Genomic DNA, 8,582 nt, shown 5'->3' on the forward strand with positions numbered 1-8,582 from the left:
TCACACAAAGAGTGGACCATATGTTTTTGAATTTGAATATTTCATGTTTAAGCTATGAAAGGCGCAATGTGTATCTTAAGCAAATGCACTTATTCGTTATGCTGTGTCCTGACATTGATAATCACCTGCCTCATTCTGTCCTAGTTGAAAGTCTTAAAGTAAACTTTTTATACAGATTAATTGCAGCGTGAGTTATCATGGGATCAATGAGCCCACACTGAAGAAAAACTGATAATTGAAAACATTTACATTTTCTTTATATAGCACCAAATCACAACAATTGACTCAAATTGGTTTATCTTGTAAGGTAAAGACCCTAAAATTGTTGAGAGAAAACCCCAACAGTAAAAAAAAAAAACAGGACAGAGTCAGGGGAGGGAGACAGGGCAACAGACAAGCTATGGAAGAGAGAGATTAATCATAAGTAATGATTAAATGCAAAATGGCATATAAAACACCCAGTAACTTAAAAGAGGTGAGTGAAGAAGAAACACTAAGCACATCATGGAAGCCCCCAGCAGCCTAGGCCTATTACAGCTGTCGATCTTCAAAGCCCAGGGGCCCGTTCTTCGTACCTCGCTAAGTAGGTTAGCTGAATTTGATTGTTGACGATTTCGCGTGATCTTGGATCGTTCGGTTCCCCGAAGCTCATCCGGGACTTGCTGCCATAGCAACAGAGCCGTAAGCGTAAACCTGCTCGGGAGCAGGTTCACTTTATGTAAACAGGATTAGATCGCGGCCACGCAGGTATGTCTGCTTCATTTATACGAAAGCAACAGCGATATTCCACCACTGTTTCACCATAAATAAATATTATCAATGTAACTAAAGATAATGCAGCACTTGATCCTGCAGCACTTGATCCATTTATTGATTTCATACAGATACATACAGGTCATTTCCTAAAAAAGGGAAATGTACTATTAACATTCTATTACATGTATGTGATTATTACAGATGTAATTCATATTTCAGAGTAGTAATTGTAAATTACTTCGTGTAATCAAGATGAGAGACCACGGCTATAAAAGCGAAGGTGGATTTGGGAAGTCTGTCGCAGTCATATCCTGTCCGTATACGCGAGCAGCCCATTGCGGAAGGTGCAAGATTGATAAGGAGAGTTTCCAGAATTCAGCGTATATTGCGGGATAGACAGGATCCTTTAGCTCAGCGCGACAGTGTGCTCATAGAGAGATATCGATATTCCCGTGAGGGTATTATTTACTTAACCAACTTGTTGACGAGGGGGTGCAGGACCACCACCTGTCTTTTTTTTGCTCTGCCCTTTTCTTGGTTGCTGTTATAAACAAACAAACAGATTATTCCAGGGTCTCTTTCCAAGAGACGAAAAGCAATATAAGTGATAAATATTACCATTCTGTAGAATATTCTTATATTTCCCTTTTACTTGTTCCCATGTTCTAGTGGGTCCTGTTGTGGCTCTAATGTGTAAGGGGATATAATATAACATAATATAATATAATGTAATATAATATTGGATAATATAGTGTAATATAATAAATTTACCCTACCGCCTACTGGTGTTGGCCAGAGGGGCCGATGGCGCGATATGGCAGCCTGGCTTCTGTCCGTCTGCCCCAGGGCAGCTGTGGCTACAACCGTAGCTGCTTCCACCAGTGTGTGAATGTGAGAGTGAATGAATAGTGGCATTGTAAAGCGCTTTGGGTGCCTTGGAAAGCGCTATATCAATCCACTCCATTATTATTGTTATTATTAAATTACTTACGAGTTTAATTTGTCAGCAACTTTCTGCCAGCCCTCTCTCCTTCCTTTTGCAGCCTTTGCAGTGTTCCCTTGCGTTCTGATTAAACTCTGAAACTCCTGAAATCCCTCACTCAAGAGTTCTTGCTCTGCTGCCGAAAAATACCGAGCGCTCTCCTTCGACATTTTCGCCGACCAATCAGAGGGTTGCCGATCAATGTTTCTACTATCGATGCGTAGCCCCTTTTACGACACCCAGTGATCTCACATTACTTCATCCAGCTGTACTGATCGTCAACAGCAGGTGTGTTCGGGGAACCGGATTAGCGAGCTCACGGTTAGCGCGATGGTTTGGTCTTGGATGTGTCATTTGATCTTGGATGTAGTAAGCGACGTACGAAGAACGGGCCCCAGAGCCCCAATACAGGAAGTCTGTGTCGGCACTCTTTTTAAAAAAGTTTTATCCTCTGAGCCTGTGGGTCAGAGTTCACATGGAGCCAATGTGGATGTGATGAACCAAGCAATGAAGGAGCATCAGCCACAGGTTAAAGTCCAAAAAAAGGCTTTTCATTTAACCCCAAAACAAACTTGGTTAAATTATACAACAATCAAAATCTTGGGCCCAACTGAAGCTAACATAACAAATCCCCCCCCCCCCCATGATCCAGAGTTGTGGTATGACCCAATTTGCAGGTCTCCATATAGGCTTGCTTCACCCTTTTCCACCTCTTGGCTCATCAACCAAGGGACTGGGAGCAGCTGCCACTGAGGTAACTCAGAAAACAAAGAAAGATTAAATCATAGATGCACAACAGTGTAAACTAAAATCTGCGCACTTATTTTAGAATAGTGTATTATGTGATTGTATAAATGAATGAATTCTAAACCAAAACCAATTCTTTGTTATCCTGTAAATTAAATCCTATATTTAAAGAAAGAAAAATGTAAATGTAAGCCTCTATTGTAACTAGTGATGGGCAGATGAAGCCCCATGAAGCACTGAAGCTTTTCATCCAATTGGTTCACCCCAACGCGAAGCTTCATGAAGCTTCATTTGCTCTAGCAGGACACCTACTGGACGTAAAAATAATAGCTGGCATGAATTTGAAGAGTGTGGCATTTTGCACACAGCATGTAAATGTCAACAACAAAAGGAGTGTGTAAAACATGTATATTGTAGTGATGGCAGTATACTGTGTATATTTATAGTGGCAGTATGGGAAATGATTATTTGGAAATGCTTGAAATGGAAATGATCATTTACTGTGAGGTGAGGTGTGGTTGGGGTGTGGACAGTGGTTGTGCTTTTGTAACGTTGAGGTATGGACAGCTACACACTGAGGCTTTGAGCCTCAGTCCTGCCTGTTCACATTTTATTCTGTAAAAACTAAATTTTCACTGCTTTTATGACCTTTTTAGTGGGGAGAACATAGCTAGGATTTAATGATTTAACAAATCTTTTGAATCCTTTGTCCTCCACAATGCTAAATGGCTGGGAGTCCTCAATCACCATGCTGACCAGGTCTTCATCTATTTGAGATTGTTCTCCTGAGGAAAGACAATAAAGATAAAGCACAAATATAAATATCACATACGTAACTTATAACAGTTGTATAATATTGTTATATCATTTAGTAACATTACTGCATGCTATATTATCATGGCATTTGATGGCTCACCTGGTCTTGCTCCACGAACGGTGTCCCCCTTATTCTCATGCAAAGCTCTGTAGTGCCTAAGCATGGATGAGGTGTTGTTGTTATATCCCAGCTCCCTGGCACATAGAAAACACTTCACCTTGTACAAAAGTCAAGACAGCTCAACATAAATTGTATTGCACCATCAGTATCATGAAAATACATCTTCTGTAGAAATTTACATACCTTGTTGGGAGGAATAAGATCAAAATGTTCCCACACAGGGGAGGACATCCTCCTCTTCTTAGCTGGCTCCATTCTCTCCTGACTTTCTCTCCTCACTCTCATAAACCTCCAAACGGTCTCCAAACTCTCACTAACCGCAACTCTCCATCAAACACCCACATTTTTGAATGAAGTCTGAGGGGTTTATATCGCTGTCATATCTCGCGGCAAAGTTCGAACCACTTCATGAACCAGTCACGTGGTACAGCCGGGCAGCGAGGCTTCGGACGTCATCATTTTCAGCTCCTCCCATAAATGAAGCAAGCCTCGATACGCGCTTCGCGGAAACGCCCCCTCCATTACTCGACACACGCTCCGAAGCCTCGATACAGAACGTCCCATCACTAATTGTAACACTATTACCACTGTGTGGCTGTACCTGCAGCCATAACAGTGGATGAGGGGACTCGCCCAGCTCTGACTACCTCGAAGTCCAGGTGTCTTCCCTCCTTTCACTGTTGTGGGGGGGACCTGACTAGACTTGCAGCTCATATCCTACCAGTCACACCTGTTACAGACCCTAGATCGTTAATTTTAGGGACCATGACAGTAGGCCTCAAGGTACTGTTATATTTAAATGGCTGGAGTAACCTGTAAGAACTTTTTACACTCGGAAAACAAGGGACTTAATACCCAGATTTTTACCTTTAACCATTTCACAAAAGGTTAAACATTTAATGTCCACAATTTAGACTTGCAGGTTACAGAATCCAAAATTAATAAAAATCAAAGTATAATAATCACATTACCTAAATTATACTTCTCTAATTTACCAACTCTGAGCTAATGCTGATTTTGTTCTGATCCTGTGGAGGAGAGAGGCTGGAGAGGATGGTAAAATGGTAATTGGCCTGTATTTATATAGCGCTTTTCTAGTCCCTAAGGACCCCAAAGCGCTTTACACAACCTGTCATCCACCCATTCACACACTGGTGATGGCAGCTACAACGTAGCCACAGCCACCCTGGGGCGCACTGACAGAGGCGAGGCTGCCAGACACTGGCGCCACCGGGCCCTCTGACCACCACCAGTAGGCGGTAGGTGAAGTGTCTTGCCCAAGGACACAACGACCGAGACTGTCCAAGCCGGGGCTCGAACCGGCAACCTTCCGATTACAAGGCGAACTCCCAACTCTTGAGCCACGATCGCCCCCACAGGATAAAGCAGATCAAAGGAAAAACAGGATCCCCCGGGCATTCAGTGGAAGTATGCTGTGAATGAAAGACCTTCTGAATTAATCATCTTAACACGGCTTCAAATTTAGCAGAGGAAAACCCCCAAAATATACAAAACCAACTTGCAGGTGTACGGTTTGGTCAGTGATTGGTTCCTCTGGCATCTCTGCTGGAATTTTCAACTGTGACCTCTTTAGATCCAATCTTCTGATCATCAGAAGACAAAAAAGAACCTTGTATGTCTTCTTCACCTCACTTGTATACATTTCCACCTTTTCTCCCCCTTTTCTTTCTGGACACTAAATCTTCTGAGATCACATCCTGCCTCACCCACCACAGGGGCATCAAATTACTCAGTTAACATCTAATCACCTGATATCCACACACCTTATCATCCTCTCTCTGACTCAGTCGTCCCACATGCATGAACTAAAGTTTAAACTTTAAAATCACTTCATGACATTTTCTGTGTTATTGTTAACATAGATATTTGAACATTCAGTCATATATGGGTACACTCCTTCGTTTCATTCAGTTTATGTAATTCTACTTCAGTTAGATATCTTCAACATATTCTCACATGAACATTCAGTTTTAAAATGATGCCTTTTTAATTCAAATCAAGAGGATTACTTGCTTTTATTTCTTTCTTTTATTCAAAATCATAATGGGTGAGACACACACTAGTCTGCCAAGGTCAGAGCCAGATCATGTCCTCACAAAAATCAGACATTAGAACAGTTATTTCCACTACTCAAACTACATTTGTCATTTAACATACCATACTAATCAGACTTCTACTTTGGCTTCAGTAAATCATTTTTTAAGAATAAAAATGATTTACTATTAGCAAATAAGGGAAAAGCGTTTTACCTCCTCTCAGATGGAATAAGAGGAAACAGCCAGGGGAACTTCAGTCTCTATCGGTCCCACCTCTTTCACACAGCATAACCAAGGGAGGATTCACATGAGCAGGCCCTATCAAAAAAGCAAAGTTTTAAGAAATATCTCAAAAGTAGAGTCAATATGACCCTGTTCATCAGCCAGCTTTATCTGACAGGACACCTGTTATAAATTAAGATGACATCAGCTTGCAGAAACTTTTAAATCTCTCACTGTAAGAGAAGAAGTCACACAGACATCAAACCTATTGTGTCTGTGTGCATTTGATGTAAGAAGGCATCACATCCAGTTCAGAGTCTAAGTGTACAAGATACTAGTAAATGCACTAGTAATTATATAGTGCATTTGAGCACGCAACCTTCTGCTACATCCCACTCACCCAGTCACTTACACACACACATTCATACAGTGTTTTGTATCTATGCCTTTAATCTAACACACACACACACACACACACACACACACACACACACACACACACACACCACTCATTCCCAGTATCTTTTCAAAGGACACGTCAACAAATGGAGTTGATCAGTCCACTGACCTTCCGTGTAGTAGAGGACCTTGTCAAGCACCCGAGCTACAGCTGCCCCAACACTGAAACCTCAAATTGTGAAGTTTTTCTATCTGTCCACTAGATGGAGCTAATTGATTATATAAACTTTTGGCTGCTTTGTGTTTTATGCTTACCTGCAGTAGTAGGACAGAAATTACAAAGCTCAATGGGAGAATCCTGCAACAGCAAAGATGGTGATGGAACTGAAAAAAATCCTAGGATTTTTTTTTTTTACTTCAGAATTGAGCTGGTTAAAAGGTAAATACTGCTTTGAAGTAACTGCTCGAATAAGTGCTCTGAGCTATTTCAAGCTGGTTGCTGAGCAGTTAACACCTGCTTCTGGTAGTGTGTGATTTACATTTTCTAAATGTGTGACATCTTCCAGCTGTTCCACTGATTCTTTACTAGACTGAAAATAACATTGCTCTGACAATGGCAAAATTCATTGGAGTAAGAAATCATCACTAACATAACCTCATTGTATATGAGGCCTTTCTGTTTGTGTGAGAACACCAAGTCTTATTCTATTTTTTTTTTTAAACAAGTCTGTCCATTTACTCTGATAATTTCAACCTTACCTCCATACATACTAATGAAAAAACCAGTATGGCCCACGTTTCCAAATAATTTTAGCCCATGAATTCAGTTTGTCTCTGCTGTTTAGGTTATTATTCAGAAGAGAGAAAGTTCTGCTGGAAAGCACCTCATTAACAACAACAACAACAACAAAAAAAAAAAAAAAGCCAAAAAAAAGTGTGATCTTGCTCAACACTGCTTGCAATACTGAAAGCAATTGACTATAAAGGATAAAGGTTATCATGTGAAAGTGATAATGTGCTTGAGAAAACTCAAACTACAGCATGTGCATTGTTACAGCAAGTGGTCCTAAGTGAGACTGTTTAACTGTAACTCAGCAGTCCTGTCCAACAGATGCCTGGAAAACTGGAACACACACTCTGGAAATTTGGTGCAGAGACAAAGGGGCAGGAGGAGCAATAATAATGACACTAAAAAGAGATGGTTATGTAAAAGAGGTGGAAAACGGATTTAAAGTTGAGGTGAAAATGTGTGAAAATGAAAAGAGTTGGAAGGAAAGAAAGGGGGATGTGTCTGAGTTTTCCATTCTCTCATTAGCATTGTATTTGGGAATCCATTCCAGCTTCATGCACAGTATGGCTGTGCACGATTTTTTTTTCAAAAATGTGAAATCGTATAATCATCGGGGTCATAAAAAGTAAAGATTTTCTTCTCTGTGAAGGAAAATGATTTATCAGTTCAGTTCAGCTGAATATACTAAAGCTGTGCCACTCAGTTCTATCTACCACTGCTCCCTGAACCTCCCTCACCCAACTCCCCCCACACACTACTACAGCTCTATTGGGATAATATGGTACTATCTTTAAGATATGACTGAGCCTGATTATTAGCCACATGGAGAGGGGTAGACTATTTTTAAAGCATTCCACTATTCCATTTTAACTTTACTTTATGAAACAATTTAAAAAGGTCATACACTCGATCATGCATGCTACCACCATCACTATCAAGAAGGGAGCTTAGACAAAAACAGTGTGGGCCCAGTATCGTGAAAGTGTCATGGTAACCCGAGCCTCTTTGCAATACCCACAATCTTTATCTGTTTTCTATAGTTTAGCTGTAGGAGGAAGATACTTTTCAGTCTTGACAATACTGACAAATGTATTTTTAATTTATGTATTTACTTTTTTTAAGCAATCTTCTAATGTTTTTGTTAATCTCTCTCTCTCGCTCGCTCGCTTGCGCTCTCTCTCTCTCTAATGATATACAGTTTTTTTTAATTGGTTTGGCACTATTTTCATAACTGAAGTGTACATTTTCAAATCTCTCAGTACAAAACTCACATTTGATCACATTTGTAACACCACTAGTCATTCTTTCAAATCTGATGTCATGATTTCATTGTATTTGCACATATTCCACTTAATCATTGTTTCAGAACACATGATCATTGTGATATATTTTGAGAACATTTGCTTTAATCACCCAAACAAAACAGTAAGATCTTTTTTCAACTTAGTACTTTTACCAATCATTTCATTCAGGAGCAAATAATACAAGGTAAGGGTTTCATATTGTCCTTGTTGATGAATGAGTGTAACTGAACTGTAAAACTTTACACAGCAAATATTACACTTATGTTCAGACATAAAAAAATTATATACACACACACACACACACACACACACACACACACACACGAAAAATAGAGAGAAAAAACAAGTCATTTACATAAGCAAAATATATATTATTCTGTTTTATTTT

The sequence above is a fragment of the Rhamphochromis sp. 'chilingali' genome (genome assembly GCF_963969265.1).
Source record: "Rhamphochromis sp. 'chilingali' genome assembly, chromosome: 16".
Lineage (NCBI taxonomy): Eukaryota > Metazoa > Chordata > Actinopteri > Cichliformes > Cichlidae > Rhamphochromis > Rhamphochromis sp. 'chilingali'.